Source organism: Protopterus annectens, chromosome 11.part0, assembly GCF_019279795.1.
Source record: "Protopterus annectens isolate FY-2018-M chromosome 11.part0, PAN1.0, whole genome shotgun sequence".
In the NCBI taxonomy this organism is placed as follows: Eukaryota; Metazoa; Chordata; order Ceratodontiformes; family Protopteridae; genus Protopterus; species Protopterus annectens.
Window position 1 is genome coordinate 342403391 of NC_056745.1, and position 16781 is coordinate 342420171.

Sequence of the window (16781 nt, forward strand, 5' to 3'; positions counted from 1 at the left end):
GTAAAACACTATTCTAAAGTATGTTCTTGAATCTGATTGGTTGTTGTTCAGTGAAGAGAAACAGGTTCAAAGGTCTTACCTATTTCCTGAAAAGTGCTGCAAGCAGTTCCTCCTGAGTATGGAAGCTATCTGAAGCTGTTAGAAGCTTGACCTTTTCACAAAAGTTGTCAAAACCATCAAAGAGTGAGTAGGTGGAAATTTTATGATAAAGTGAAGACTTTTAAGCATAGAAATGTGCACGGATGTTAGAAAAAGACAGAAGCAGTTTAAAAAATCATTTTTAAAACATTAATGTAAAATGGTGAAATAATGAAAGAAAACAATGTAAAATATTAATTATACAGAAATTTTAGTCATATTAGGTAATAACAACATATAAAAATCTAAGTAAGTGAAACAGGTGCTTATATATTAATACAAATGCCAGTACTTTTTAGAACACCTAAATGCAATGTATTAAGCATTCCCTTTATTTCTAGTGTTTAAGTTATGTATAACTGGAGTTAAGATAAAGGAAAAGGTGTATATATAAGAAACATTGGATATATATATATATATATATATATATATACACACACACACATATATATATATATTTATATATATGGATTCACTTCATAATCTCGAAATACTGAAATCTCGAATTTCAGTTTTTTGAGACCATGAAACTGAATCCATACAACACTGAAACAGCAAAACCATGAAGCCCAAAATCTCAAAATTCAAAACACCTAAAACACAGCACACACCAGACCAAACATATGCCACAACACTCACAACACAACATAAACAAACAAAACAACATGCATCCACAAAACTACAACACAAATAAGCAGGGAGGCAAGCACCACTGTGCCCCCCACACCCCCCTACTTATATATACTAACTGTGAGATCACACAAACAGTAAACATAAGTAAACACACACACACACACACACACACACACACACACACACACACACACACACACACACACACACACACACACACACACACACACACACACACACACACACACACACGCACATTCTACAGTCTCTCACACACACACTTCACATATCAGCACACTCACATGCACTCAAACTCGCACCCAAACCCTTACAAAAAACTCACCTACCTGACATAACACCTAAATCCACACACGGCACCGCACACCATCCACATACAATCCCGGACATTACGTAGTGTAAAGTCATAACCGTCAATTCAAGATATTTGAATTTGTGATTATGCACTTTCGCTATTTTCAGATTTTGACTTTATAGTCTGGAGATACTGAAATTCGACATTTCAGTATTTTGAGATTATAAAGTGTTCTGAAAAAAAAAAAAAAAAAAAATATATATATATATATATATATATATATATATATATATATATATATATGAAATATATGTGGGTAATCCTATACTATTTCACTGATTATATATATATATATATATATATATTTCAGAATAAAATAATAGATTACAGTTACATAAAGACTTAAACCTATTAAAACTAATTAAGTAATGTGTATTGTTTGAAACATTAGCATTGTTTAGAATAAGATAACAGAAAAAAAAGAAAATTACATTATCTTCTATGAGTGGTTCCACATTATTTAAAGGGGGAAAATAATCTCAGGGGAAAAGAAAAATTGAGTATATTTACTTGTCTCTAAATTTTAGTTGTCCATTCATTTTTTTAAGCTTGTCTTTTTAAATTCACTGAAGAGTCCATGGATTCCAGTTGACTTAAAATGTTCTTTTTTGGACAAATATGGATGCTTCTTCAAGGGTGTCAAAAGTTTCCCTTCCCTCTGGCAGAGATAGTCTTATTCTTACAGGAAATATAAGTTGTGCTTTGATTCCTTCCTTATTCAATGATTTAAAATAATAGACACATGCTTTTCTTTTGGACATTACAGGAGATAAAAAGTTAATGTAAATTATGATGATTTGGTCATCCATTTTCAGTGGAGCAAAGGACAAGGCAGTTCTTAAAACAAGGTCTTTGTCTTGAGTGGAAATAAATTTCACAATGATAGATCTAGGATGGATATTTTTACTAGTTAAATGAATTGTAGCTAAAGATCTTTGTGCCCTCTCAATTCCAAAGGACAATGCTTCAAGTAGGTTTAAGGTTTAAGGAATCCAAGGTGTCAGGCAGTTAATCATATTGTCCCCCTCCATCTGTTCAGGGATGCCATAGATTATTATATTATTTCTCCTGGCTCTGTTTCCAATATCATGTATCTTCTAAGTAAGTCTGGTATTTTTTTAAGAAGAAAGTCTATTATTTTCTTTCTGTTAACCTGCAATCTATATCTGTTACAGAGTCTTCAAGTGCAGAAATCTGGGCAGTTTGTTGTTTGAGGACATCATTTAATAAGTCTATTTGTTTGATAGTATCTTCCTTTATATTGCCAACTTTTATGTTTAGTTTGTCTATTTTTATCACCAAATCTTGAATAATGGTAAGGCTTGCCAGTATTTCTTTCTTCAGACTGTTAAGTTTGATGTGTTCCTGTTTTTACATGGAATATCCAAGAAGACTGAAAAGGTAACAGTATGCAACATTTCTGCATCTTGGTGGGAAAGAGCTTTGAAAATGTATAACATGTGTGAGTTCTGAGAATGAAAACTAGAAAATATTGCAGTGAAGTAGGGGGAGGAGAAGGAGACTGAGAGAGAGAAAGACAGTGGAAGGCTTTCAGACTTACTGTGAACCAAGGAAAATATGCCATTTATTAAATATTTCTTCAGAATGGGTACAGGGTCTCCCAAAGCTTATAGGTGCACATATTACTGAATTAGAAAAACTAACCAGATGCCTGTGAATTTAGTGAGTTTAGAAATTTATTAATATGAGACAGGATCATGTGTGGTATAAGACATTATAAGATAAGGGATATGCTATTAAGAAAAGTAACTTTAATATTAGGTAACATAAGAGGCATGTGCAGAATGAATGAAATTATATCTTTACAATTAAAAAGAGTCAAAGGAGAAATTAGAATAATGTAAATGTATGTGTGAGAAAGAACCAGCACAAGGCAGATACACAATGATAATGACTTGATACTATAATGGTAGCAAGAGACAGAGTCATAACAAGCAAGAAAACAAGGCACAGATAAAATTTAGATGTAGTGTGGAATGAAAGAAGATAAAAAGAGATATACAACATATAATCAGCTGCTCCAATGCTGTGAAAAGAGATAACTTTTTCTAAGAAGTGTAAAAGGAAAAATAATTATTTTCAACTGAGAAATATGCATAACATGGGGCACAATAAAAGTTGAAATGTGGCACAGCAAAAGTCAAAAGAGTAAGTATGGGACAGAAGGGTGTCAAAGAACAGAAAAAAAATAAAAGATAATCAAGTAAGAAAAGATCAGAATTAATAAAGAATTGTGTTTAAACTAGATACAGGATCAGAGTGCAGTTTAATGTCTAATGCTAAAATATTCTAAGTTTTGAGTCCAAAAAGGAGGTAGTTAAAGCTTTATATATGCAAGTTGCTTAGTTATTTAGGAATAAAATAGAAAAACTAAACAAAAAAAACTAAGCCGAAAGTTGTTACTTGTGAATGTAAGAACAACAGACATTTTATAATAATGTGTTTTCTAGAATTGATTGTAACTATAGTGTTAATATGGATAGTAAAATTAAAAAACAGAAAACAGTATGGGGATAATATTTATTCCCTTAAACTGAATGCCAACCAGATGGGGATTTTTATGTCTAGAGTTATATTTCATCATCATTGTACTGACGAATCGATTAGAGTGAATTACATGACTGATACACTCACCTACAATTTAAACTGTGAGCAGGATTTTTCAGTTATGAGGAGATCAAAATAAATAGCTTCCCACTCTCAGTACGCACAAGATCCTGGTCCGAGCTCAGGACATCAGGCATTCATGAATCACCATTATGCAAATAAGAAAACCAAAAGGAAAGAGAAGGGCAACAGATGGTATTATTCCCAGATATTGAAGGTGTTATGATCAGTTATCATGGATACGATATTTTCAATTATAGCCATGCTTCTGTTACTTTGGAATATAGCATATTTTCTAATGGTTATAAGTTTATGCCAGTTTCTCCTTTTGATGTAGCAGATTTCCTATTAGAATTTAAATTATTCACCTGGAAGTTTAATATAGCTGTTTTGTTCAGTAACACCAGTCAGGGTGAGTTATTGCAACAGCCCAATTTTTATTTAAGAAAAGTTTGTTTAAGCCTACTATGCATCTAGTGATACAAGCATTTGAAAATGCATGTGCTAATTATTTCAAACTTGGTAATGAGAATAGATGAATTAAGAAATTTAATTTTACACCTTTGGCAAAAATGTTTTTAATTCTCTGAAGAATGATAGATCATTACGGATCATGAGGCCTGATAATGGGGGTGGTGCAGTTATCTTAGATGCTTTGAATTATTCCATAGCCATGTTAGAGATTTTATATAATTCAGGCATGCATTTATCATTATCATGAAATGAAATCAATATTTCATGCAATAAGATCCATTTATTTTTAGATGAATTATTAACTGATGGAAGAATTAGTGAAGAGACTTATACATTTTTAATGGTAAAAAAAAAAACTTTGATTCCAAGACTTTTGGGATCCCCAAAATTCATAAAGGGATTCAAAACTTGAAATGTAGACTGATTGTTGTAGTTAGTGGCTACAAAACATACCCCTTGCACCTTTATTGACAGGAAATTAAAATCTGCATTTAACCATCAGTGTAGTGATTTGTTTACTTCCATGCTGAGAGAAGAAAGATTGGAATTATTCAATGAGAGTTTATTTGGGTGCTCTTTCTTCTCTGCATACAAGATTCAACTTCTTATGGACTTGATGACTATAGAAGGGGAGCTGTTCAAACAAATCAGGGGTGAAGCGATGGGAGCAGTTTATGTTTGTTTATTATAATAGCTTTTATCCTGTGAGTTACTGAAAGAGTTTAATTAAAGGGCAATATATTTGTGTGGCCTGGATAATAAAGTGGATATGGCTGATGAGTTTATTAAATTAGAAGATATGTTTTTAGAGAGAGGTTACCAATTAGTTTTATAACAAGCAGTTAATGATAGATAATAAGGCAAGTTTGCAAGAATTCATAGGTTCATAGGTTCATACTAGGCTATCTGCCCAAGGGCATTTATAAGCCTAGCCAGAGTTTTGTGGCTTTCGCCACTCCTTTAGTTTGGAGGATACTATGCCCATTATTTTGCTGTGCCTCTGTCAAGCAGAGACACTGAGATAATCCCTGGGGTATATCTGTGATCTCCCATCCATTGGTCAAGATTTCTCTTGAACAAAGCCAGCGAGGTACTCTGTCTCACATGTACCGGGATTTTGTTCCACAGCATAGGGAGTCTCTGGGTGATGAATCTGTCCCTCCAGCACGTCCTATTAATAACCGTGTCAAGGTTTAAGTCTCCCGCCCTTGTAGTTCTGAGGGATCTAGATTTTTTGAGGTGAAGCATGTTCATCAATTCTGGGTTGGACATGGCCTTGTATGTCAGGCACAGGTCACCTCTGAGCAGACGGTAAGCGACTGAGTAGAGCTGAAGTTCCTTCAGTCGGGCAGCATAGGACATATTTTTGAGACCCTTTATCCTTTTGGTGAGGAACTTTTGGGGCCTTTCCAGTTGCTGCAGGTGTTGTGTCAGATACATTCCGAATGGGGCATTGTACTTGATCATTGGCCTGATGAGTGATGAGTACAGGGGGACGATGACTTCCCTTGATCTAGATGCGAATCCCTTCATGATCAGGTGGGCAATGTAGAAGGTCTTCCTAACTACTTTGGCAATGTGAGTATCAAATGAAAGGTTACTGTCAACCTGGGTACCCAGATCCCTGATAACTTCTTCTGTGCTTAGTGGGTTGCTGCCTATATGGTAGCTAGGGGTAACCTTGTTTTTCCCGAAGGGTATGACTATGCATTTTTTGGCGTTTAACTTTAGGCCATGGTTCTGGCACCAGTTTTCCGTTTCTATAAGACCCTTCTGAAGGATATCTGTGTCAGATGTGTTCTCAACTATGGCGCCCAGTTTGCAGTCATCTGCAAATTTTGTCAGCCATAATCCTCCTGTGTTTGCTTGGACTTCTGAAAAGTAGATGCCGAACAGGAGAGGGCCCAGGATTGAGCTCTGTGAAGGGCAAACAAAAAAACTTGTGATATCTTATTTTAGAAAGTAAAAAGTAATGTCAGGGTAAACTATGCAAGAAGTTTAGATATATGTTGTATCCATTTCCTATTATAAAAATAATCCAAACAGAAACTATACTCTCTTATTCCCTTTTGTAAAGGCAAGTGTTGTGAAATTTTGTGGCAGACTTGTTTGAGTGTTGATTTTATAGCTCATCTGATTAATAGTCAAAGTTACCAGAGGTTGATATATTTTCAGACACTATAAGTAAAGGTTGAATGAACATCCTGAAAGCCATTCTTCTCAAGACATGGAATTCCACATGTAATATATTGATCACACCTGGATTGGACAAGCTGGGAAAGAATGAGAGGGCAGTTGTCACCAGCTAATGAATGCTGGTGTGTAGCCTTTGGGAGATGGAATCCAGAATCAAACAGATAATGCTTTCACTCAACAGGGCCTTGGTCACACCATACCTTGAGTACTACATGCAGTTTTGTAGACTATAAAAGGAAAAGAACACCATGCCACTTGAAAAATCAATGGGAAAACTCTCAGAAAGATTAGTGGAATGTGCAACTGGGATGTAATGATAGAATATAGACTAGATGAGACAGTAAAATATGATATTGGTGTAGAAAACCATGCCAGGGAGATGTGACATTAATCATAAACAAGAAGGACAGAGGAAACTGGAAGGGACACAGACAAAAGATTGTAGCGACTGAGTACTCATTCAGTTTCTGAAAGTATGTTGACAATGTTATGTTTGTAGAGCCTTCAACTGGACTGCCAGAATAAGTGATAAAGTCAGAATCCACAGAGGTATTCAAGATGGCATAGGACAGGTGGAGAAAGGGAAAGTGGAAGGTAGACATGGAAAGGAAGTAATGTGTAAAATGTGGTTTATATGGTAGGCCTTATTATCTATGAATGCTGTCAAGCAAATGTAATGTAATGCAGTTAACCCAGATAATGGTCTGCTGTATGCAAACATGGACTATAAATGACTTTCAAGCCAGTGGAAATGTCAGCATATAACATCCAGTCTGAGTTAACCCACAGTCAAGTGGTCAAAGTAGTGAGGTCAGTCACAGAATATGACCAGTGACCATTTTTGTAGCTCTGCAGATTGTCATCTAACCTTGTTGGAATATAGAACTTCACCTCAAGATGCCAGTGCTTTGCCTGCTTAATTATTTATGGGTCATTGAAGGAAAAGATTTGTATATCTACATCAATGCTGATGCATGAGAAGTCATTATTAGTTAGAGGAAAGACAGAAAAATAACAAGTTGAGATGTACATTTTATTATAACAGTAATTGCAAAACATCTTTTCCAGATGGGAGCCAGGATTCAGAAAGAACTCCAGCATGGGTAGTCAGAACTGTGGCCAAAAGGGACTATTAACATGGAAATGCAATTACTAGACATATTAGCAGCAGCGAGGAAATCCTTTATTAGCAATTAATTTGCATGGCTCTGAATCGTTTGTAATTACCAAGAGTCCAAATCAGCACTTTTCTGTGATAGTCACATCTGGCAACTGCATTACATTGGCTCAGGCAGCCCCCCAACCTCAACCACACACACGCACACACACACACACACACACACACACACACACACACACACACACACACACACACACACACACACACACACACACACACACACACACACCCTGTCCCAGAGTTGACAAAATTCCCTGATGCATCCTTTCATTTTTGTCCTTGTTCTCATAAATCACAAATCCTTACATTTAGTCAATAATGCCATACATTAGAGTTTCATTTTTCTAATTGTTCAGAATGTACATTATGATTGCTCCTGTATTAACTTTTAAGTGAGTGGAAAAAAATATATAACTTCTTCTCAGTATGATCTAACGTTGCTTGTGGTTTTGTCCCAAAGACTGGTTTTGCCTCTTCTACTCAGACAGTTGCAGCCAAATCAGCAGTGCCAGGCATTACAGTTTAAGAGATTAAAAAACACAACACAGCACAAGCCCTCCTCAGTTAGTGTAGATAGGTAAGACTCAAAGTCGCTAGTTACTTTTTTGCCAAGGGTTCAGAGTTTGAAGCTTTTTACCTGTTTGACTTTTTATTTTTGTTTAGTGACTTAAAGGAATATGTAAAGTGCATCCCCAGTGATTAGTGGTAATGCAGAGAACTAAACCTCTGTTAAAGATCTGGTTTCCTCATAAAATTTGTGGATTTTTGGGGAAATCATCGTGGACTGCAATCACTAAACAGTGAATTGCATTTGAGTTTCTGACTTCATATCTTTCAGATAGCATACATTGAGGTAGGTGACCTGTTATTTTATTTAAAATCTGTCCCTAATTTTGAGGTCCTGGCTTTTGGTAAGGAGAGTTGTTGCTTCATGTGGTCGATGGCTTTAGCAATTACATGTGGCATGTCACGTATATATATAAAAAAAAAGAAAAAAATGATGCTTTGGGCAGTTTGATCAGTTATTCCCTCACTTTGTGGCCTAGTTGTTTGAATCAGGAAATGGGAATGAAAGTTTTGCATATCAGCTTGATTTGTGTCTGAGTTTTATGTTGTAAGAAAGGGAAAAGGATGTTGCAGGATGGCAAAGTTAGGGGCAAATTTTTGTTGGCCAGGCAAGGGGAAGCTACTAGTGACAAAGGGCATGCAGTGGAATGGTAGCTCAGGTGTTGGTGTCATCTTAGTTAAGGGTACAGCTTGGTCAGATATCAGGGATCAAAAAATAATTATAATAATAATAATACTAGATATAAAAAAGAAGAAAAAAAGAGCTTTAAAAGAACCATGAGAAGTTGATTGTGGGTTGTATTGATGGTTAACAGGGAATCGAGTCCAAAAAAAAATAAATAAATAAATAAATAAAATGAGCAGTTAAGTACAGATACATGAGGATGAGGGAGGATGGTGGTGGCTGACTGGGAGCATTGAGACAGTGGGAATGAGTTTGCAACTGCATGGCTGTTAGTGGTGCATTAGGGAGATGGTTGAGGGTGGATTTCCGTATGCTTTGTGTAGGATGACACTTGAGGGAATGGGCAACTGAGCTGTTGTGTATATAACTTAATAAGGTATATAAGGACATCTTGGAAAAGTTTTTTTTTTTTATGTTTTTGGGATAAAGAAGGGTGGAGCACATGCATCTGGGTTATATTAAAAAAAGAGTAAAGGGGTATAGGAGGTATAAGGAAGAGGGGTGGATTTTATAGATGTTTGTTTTAGTAATCTATTGTGCCTTAAATTTTACAGATGGGGTGACTTCACTAAAGAAATTATGGGTTCACATAGTAGCTCAGGTGAAAGAATTGTTTAAGGAAGTAGAGAGGACAGTGGAAAAAGCCCCATCCAGCAAGAGAGGGTGGCAGGTGAGAAGCTGTAAGAAACAGAAAGAGGTGGATCAACAGATGACTGAAGACAGAGGAAAATAGTCCAGATAAGGAAAGTGGCAAGGACAGTGAATCATGGAGTAATGTCTTTAGAGACTCAAACGAGCACAGATAATGTCTGGGATTAAATTATTATAAAATGCTGTGGGGGTAGAGAGGGTAGGCAGGTTGTTAACTCACATGAGGGTGCATGATCATAATAGTTTTCAGGATCTATTGAGGTTTGAGGGGTAGGTTCAAGATGCAAGGAGTCAGCTGGGGGTATTAGAGCCTGATGGGGGTGAACATGTTTTGCAATTGGTGATTGAGGAGGTTAGCTGCCAGGAAGCTCCATTTTGGGAAGAGGTGAAGGTGAGTTAAGTTCCCAACCAGGTGAGTGGCAGGCTACTCAATCCTGCTTGGCAGGTGGGTCAGGGTTTTTTATTACTCTGCATATTACCTTGATGACTGAAGAAATTATTTGGAAAGGAGACTGTGGATATGTTTCATCTGATTGATGCTGATGGAGTGCAGAGGTTAGTTGAGGCAGATACTGCAGGGATGAAAGGCGTGTTGTCAGCATTAGTGGGTTTGGGTAGGAGGAGGAGGAGGCAAGGGAAATTTAGGACCTGGACCTGGGATAACTAGTCTCTGAGTTTTCTGTACTACATGGCAGTAATATTATAGAAGGATCCTTCACTGGTTCTGCCACTGTTGGCCTATTGTCTTGTTTTTCGGGAAGCTCAGTGGTTGCATGTAGGTAATGCATAGATGTGGTATGCTCACTGTTTCTAGAAGAGAAAAACTGTTGATATGTTGTTATGCTCAGAGGTCAGGTACTCAGATATTTGTTTGGCAACCATGTTAGTTCAGGGAGTCAAGTGAGATATGAATAGGAAACAATTTATAGGAGATGGCCAGGCTGATTCTTTAATTGGATTAGATGTGTTGGCCATTTCATCATTTTGCACATCTCTGTTCCACCTGTGGTGGGGTGCATGCTGCTCTAAGATGTTATCATAAGGAGGGAGGGGTGGGTCAATCAGCAACAATGTCCCATAACAGAAGTTGTCAAGCAGGGCTGGGTCCAGTTTGCGAGAGAGTGGCAATTTTTGAGGACAAAGGGGTACAGTTCCTTTTCGAGGAATGTCAAGAAAATCAGTGTTCTCATTCCCCCATTAAGGTATCAACATTGTCATTGTTGCTGAAGGGTTTTTCAAAACCTTGAGCTAGGTACGGAGGTCATACATGGATTTAGGGAGGATTTTTCAATTAAATCCATGGTGGGGGGAGTGATTAAATTTGTAGAAATTAGCAAGCCACTGTAGGAAAGGAAGAGATTGTTCAGGCATTGTTAGATAAAGATGTTGTGGTGGGAAGGGTTTTAGGCCGATTTTAAAAACCGCCTTTTCAAAGTTATCGAGAGTCTTCATTGGGTTTGGTACCTAAAAAGAAACCAGGTGAATTTCAACTGATTCACCACTTATCATTCCTAAAAGGGGAATCTGTTGATGATTGCAATGCTCAGGTTGATGCACAGGTGCAATATGTATCACTGGATTGGCTGTTAGGCTTACTACTGCATTTGAGGCCCCCTGGCTAGTAAAACCTGAAATTAAGATGGCTTTTCATCTCTTGCTGGTCAGCCCAGCTGACTGACCATTGTTGGGTAGGTTTGTTAATGGTAAGTTTTATTTTGATAAGGCAATACCTATGGGCTGTGCTGTTGTATGTTGCATGTATAGGAAGTTTAGTTTGATGTTGGAGTGGATATGGCAACACAGGGTGGCGATCAAAGGGCAGTTCATTATTTAGATGATTTTTTTCTTGATAGGTGAATGCCAGACAGGAACACTGGAAAACTTGTTGAGTTTTACATCTGTGTGAGGAGTTAGGTGTGCCATTAGTAGCTGACAAGATAGATGGTCCAAGTAAAGCTTTTAAATTCTGAGGTCAAACTTTAAATGTGGTACAAGGTATCTTTTGCTACCCTCAGGATAAGTTGTTGAAGTTGCCAGATAAGATTTGTTGGGTACAAGTGAAAGAGAAGGTAAGGATTAAGGATGTGATGGAATTGTTGGAGTTACTGAACTTTGCTTGTAGGGCCATTGGACCAGGGAAGACATTCTGAAGATCAATTGCCAACTTGTTAAGGTGTGGCAGGAGTAAGCATCATTGGTTGAGAATTGCAAATGTGGTTAAGGAAGACTTGAGTTTATGATGCAGGAGCTAATGGTATGGGACCCTACTTTGATGGGAAGTGGTTTGTGGCTAGCTGGCCAGAAGAGTGGCCTGATGAATGGAGGAAAGATGTTACATTTTTGGAGTTTAAACCTGTTTGGTATGCAGCAAATATGTGGAAGGCAAAGCTGAGAAACAGGAGAGTGATGTTTTTCTTATAAGAAGGTGGTGATACATGTTTTGCCTAGAAAAACAGCTAGGTCACCTTTGGTCTTGTTGGTTTTATGCAAGCTTGTGTTACAGACCTTATTAATTAATTTTACTTACCAAATGTGCCAGGTAGGGTCAATAACATAGCTGATAGTTGCTCTTGGTTTCATTTTCCAGTTTTCAGTTGTTGGCACCAGAGGCAAGAGAAACACCAATATGTCTTCCAAAGGTGGTCTGGAACATTGGAAACCCATAACCAGATGGTTAATTCAAAAGGCTTGGCTGGATCAACATGGAAGACATATAACTCTGCCTTAGCCTCTTTTTCATCATTTGTTTGTCAGTTGTCATTAGAAGATAGTTGGTGGTCGTTAGCTTTGGTAATGAGATATATCATGCATAGGTGGTGTTTGGATGAAGCAGTTAGAACAATCAGGTTTCACTTAGTGCTGTTGCTATGTTGGTACGTTTAGAGGATGTGACAAAAGAGTGGATTGTGAGACAAGGATGTTGAAAGTTTGGGAAAGGATAAGGTTGAAGAAGGAAGATGGGTGGTCTCCCCAAAAGTAAGTTGTTGTTGTGGATTGTTTGTGACTTAAATTAAGACAGCTATAACCCTGAATGTTGATTGTGGGGTTTGTGATTATACCCAGATTGGATTGGAAGCAGGCTGTCAAGTTTGTAGGGTTTGAAAAGGGTAGGCATTTTTGTTAATTACAGGGTGTCTAGGGCTTTATCAGACTTAGCTTTGTTTATAGTCAGTCACCGAGACTTTGATGATAGGGATCCAGTTTGGTATAGGAAAGATGGGGGTACACCTGTACAACATCAGACTGGATTTGTTTAATGTTTAGTTGGCATTAACTATACAAGATCTGGTTAAGCACCTGTGGGGTGGAGGACAGGGAACAGCCTGTATCCAGGTTGGTGGGTGGAGTCAAAGTCAAAGTAAACTTTATTGTCATTTAGAACTACACATGTGTAGCCTAAATGAAATTTAATGCATCAGCTCAATCCTTGAGACTACAAAGAGAAATAAACATAATAAACAAATATAATACTACTCTCAATAAAAGCAAGAAAGAGCTGAGACATTTACCAACACTCATATACAAAAAGAATACCCTCCCCTGAGTTAAATTAACTACCCCTTTTAAAGTAATACAAAACACACTACAGATTGAACAATGCCGAAGTTATTTGTTTAATATTGTATGAGTGGGTTAAATAATACTAACTATGGATATAATACATAAATATTGCACTTACTTGGAATATATGTAAGTATATATTGCACAAATAAATACAAATTGACTTATTATGTGTCCAGACCCCTGAGACTAGTGCCCGAGTTCAAAAGTCGAATCACTGTAGGTTAGCAACTGTTACTGAATATTGCAGTCCTGCAGCAGATGCTGTGATATCTCCTGCCTGATGCCAGATGCTTAAACAGTCCATACTCATGATGTGTGGTGTCCTGTATTATTTTGGTGGACTATTGGATGCTTCTTGCAGAATAAAGTTGTATGAATGGAAGACTGGAACTTGTTACCTTCTCTGTAACCCTCATCACTCTTTATAGTGACCTCCATTCTGTAACTGTGCAGCTTCCAAACCACACTGTGAAGCTGCAGGTGAGGACGCTCCCTATTCCACCTCTATAGAAGGTGGAGAGAATCTGAAGAGGAAGCTTAGCTTTTTTCAGCCTTCCTAAAAAGTAGAGGCATTGGTGCACTTTCTTGACCAGTTGGCTGGTGTTTTCTGACAAGGAGAGATCCTCTGATATGTGTATTCCCAGGAATTTCATAGTCTTAACCCTCCCCATACTCTCACCATTGATCCTGGGTGCTGGGTGGTTTGTTGTCCTTTTCCTGAAGTCGATGATAATCTCTTTGGTCTTGCTTACACTCAGGTCAAAGTTGTTTCCCTTGCATCAACTGATCAGAGATGTTACCTCCTCTCTGTAAGCCCTTTCATCCTCCTTTGTGATGAGCCCCACAACTGTGGTGTCATCAGCAAACTTGATGATATGGTTGGATTGTGCTTAGTATAGCAGTCATTGGTCAGGATGGTGAATAACAGTAGGCTGAGAACACATCCCTGTGGAACCCTGGTGTTAATTGTGATACACTTTAATGTGTTCTTACCCAAACACACCCTCTGTGGTCTCCCAATCAGGAAGCCCAGGAACCAGTTACAGAGATGTTTACAGATTCCTAAATGTGCCAGTTTTTTTATCAGCTGCATTGGTACCACCATATTAAATGCAGAGCTGACGTCTATGAACAGCATCCTCAGATAATTGCCTTTGCCCTCTAAATTCTCAAGGGAGATGTGTAGTGCTACTGATATGGCATCAGCCGTGGATCAGTTAGCTCTGTATGCAAACTGCAGAGGATCAAAATTAGGAGGTAGGCATGATGAAATCTACTTTTTGATCAGCCACTCAAAAGATTTCATAACAGTGGATGTTAGAGCGACTGGTCTGTAGTCGTTAGGGCTGATCAGGGTTTCAGGGTAACATCTCTTCTCTTCCACTTTCCCCCTTTTATTTCTTGAGAGGTGAGTGGAGGTACATTGTCTCAGGATTTGATGGTGTTTAAAATTGAACAAAATGGTTTAATGCTGCTTGCCTTCATATGTGGGAGAACAGTTGATACTGCCTTGCAATGTTAAATGTTTAATATGGTATTTTATCAATATAAATCTTGTTTCAATATTTACTGTTTTATCATTTGTATGTGTAGAGTTTGGTCATGATGGCATAATTTTGTGCTGTTTATTGCCTAAGGGTGGGTTTGAACAAATGCAGCTTGTGCACAGACAGATTTGTCCAAAGACACCTTGGTGTTGTGTGGGATGATGTGGGGTGGGGTGAAGGTAATGGGGAATTGAAGGAAAATAGATACATATTAGGATTTAGACATACAGTAAAAGGGTTATGTAGATGGGAAAGCTAGATGTGGAAGAAAAGGTTAAAGTAAGGAAGAAGTGTAAAAGAGGAAAGGAGGTTAGACGAGAGGGGTTGCAAGGATTTATAGAGTTGGGAAAGTGTAGGATCAGTCTTTTTGGTATGGGAATCTGATCATTCCTACCCACCAGCCCTGGTGAATTATTCTAGGGAGGTAGGTTTTGACAGAATATGAGGGACAGAGTAAGAGTAGTTTCAAGATGAGCCCCTTTTCTGTTCCCCTTTCCCCTTTGTTTCTCGTGAGGTGAGCAGAGGTACACTTTGTCATGATTTGGTGTATTCATTTGTGGGTCAGTGGTCAATGTTTCATGCAATGTTTAATGTTAATATAACATATAAGTGTTTTATCCATATAATTCATTTTTAAATATTTACTATTTTATCATTTATGTGTGTGGAGTTTGGTCAATAATCTAGTTGTAATGGTATAGTTTTGTGTGGTTCTTGTGTCATGGTGGGTTTGGACAATTAGAGCATCCAGAGGAACTGTCTGCAGTTCATAGGAGTGAGGTTCCATTCACATCTCCTTCAGCTAAGATGACAAGTCTTTTTATCATCACAAAGTTTAGAATAGATAATTCAAATTTTAATTGAAATTCAGGTTTATTTAACTACTTATAACCTAGCTTCATAGTTTAATTTTGATGCATAAAATCATTAGCAACTCAATGTTGTAGACTCACTAATACCATGTCTGTATTTTTTTCACCTAAATAATTATAGAAATGCTTTTTAAATGTTACCAAAAACATGACTTTTTTACATGAATAGGTAACCTATTTCAAAATTTAGAAAGTGTTTGAGTGATGTACCCTTAAGTCTACATTAGCTATGGCTTTAAATGTGAGGCAGTTTTCTACTTACCTAGTTTCTACAATATACATTTTTGAGTCTGTCTGAATAGGAAAGGTGTTAAATATTTCTTATACTTCAGTTGTAATGTCTTTGGACAGTTTCTAAGCTTCCAATATCTGCGTGTGTTAAATAATAGAAGTTTACTTACAAAAGAGGCAAACTCCACTGTCGGTGAAGTTAGTTTGAGTGAACAGCATTCAAATATTTTACATTCACCAATATTTAACTTTATCATTTTAACATGTTCCTGTTATACTCTATAACATATTTTATTATGGATTTAAATAAAACATTAAACATTTGGGGTCTCTGGCCACTGTTACCAATAAATAAGCAAACAAAACAACATGCATTTGGGCTAAAACATAATAAATAAAATGCATAAAATGAATAAAATATATAGTTGAAACACCCAGTCCCCAAAATCTAGGTCAAAAATAACTTTTGAGAGAATGCTGAAACCATTGGAAGTTGGGATTGACCACCTGGTAGGAGGTACCAGAGATAAGGTTTATGGAAGACAAAGAAACACTTGCCAAAAGAATCTAACAAAATTTTCAGAGCCTCTAGCAGCCCAAGAGTGAAAGAGCCTATGGCCTGAACAGACTAATACTAGTCGAGAAGTTCCTTGTAATAGGTGAAATTCAAGTTGTGGATGGCATGCTATACCAGGATAAGCACTTTATATGCAATGTGAGACTATACTTGTAACCAGTACACACTGCACTGTATTACCATAATGTGATGATATTGCTGTAGCCAATATGTAGCCAGTCTGCAGACGTCTGCAGCAGTTGTAGCTGGACAAGATCAATATCTTGGAGGCTCTGGAAAAGGGCATTATAGTAAACTAGGCAACAGCAGCCCAGGGTATGCAGAAACAAAGCGAATCACAAGATGGAATAAGGTACTTGATTAGGAAGAAATTCCTAAATGATAATATGAGATTGCAATGATGGCAAACACCTGATCTCTAAGGTTGAGCTAAATTCTCTTCATATTGAAGAGCGCTAAACAAAA